We start from the raw sequence: 945 nt of genomic DNA, 5'->3' as shown, positions 1-945 counted from the left end.
AACGGTCTTCGGACCAAACCGCTTTCAAACCCCAATGCTTAGAGCCAAGCTATTTCCAAACCCGCATGGCTAGGGCTGGGCCCCGGGTCCCGTTTCTAACTCTCTGCCTGGGGTTGGACCCCGTTTCCGCCGCCTGACGGGGCTGGAAGCTCTAGGCCGACCCAGTTCCCCCTTCCAGCAGGGCCCGACCCCTGGGGAGTGACTGTCCGTCAACCCAGGCACAGCCGCAGGTCCCCAGCCACGGCCAGGGAAGGACCACAGGTGGCCTTTCGAAGAGGAGGAAGGCAGCTCAGCTATCCTAAAAGGTTTTTTTGTTTGGAGACACAGTCTGGCTCTGTTACCCAGGCTGGAGGGCAGTGGTGCCATCTTGGCTCACTGCAACCTCTACCTCCTGGGTTCAAGCAATTCTCCTGCCTCAGCCTCCCAAGTAGGTGGAATTACAGGCATGCGCCACCACACCCAGCTCATTTTTGTATTTTTAGTAGAGACGCGGTTTCGCCATGTTGGCCAGGCTGGTCTCGAACCCCTGACCTCAGCTGATCTGCCCCCTCGGCCTTCCAAAGTACTGGGATTACAGGCGTGAGCCGCCGCGCTGGGCCCTATAAACGTATTTTTGATTTAAACATTTTACACATGGAGCTCAATGGCTGCAGTTAACACCGTGCGCGTGGGCAGGGCCCCACCCCAGGACGCTCCCTGCTCAAGGTCAGCCGCCGCCGCAGCCTCGGGCTCCCCGCCGCGCCGCACCAGGCAGTTCCACGCCACCCGCCATTGTGGCGCGAGCCGGTCCGGGCCCGGGTCACGTGCCGCTCCCTGCCCCGCCCCGGGCCACGTGTTGTTGCCTGCGGCCCCGCCCCTGGGTCACGTGTTGCCTGCAGCCCCGCCCCAGGTCACGCGCCGCCAGCCGGCGCGCCCGCCCCCGACTGCGCGCGACTCCTCGCGGCC

This window comes from Chlorocebus sabaeus, chromosome 28 (genome assembly GCF_047675955.1).
Source record: "Chlorocebus sabaeus isolate Y175 chromosome 28, mChlSab1.0.hap1, whole genome shotgun sequence".
Lineage (NCBI taxonomy): Eukaryota > Metazoa > Chordata > Mammalia > Primates > Cercopithecidae > Chlorocebus > Chlorocebus sabaeus.
Note: the sequence above shows the minus strand (reverse complement) of the source record.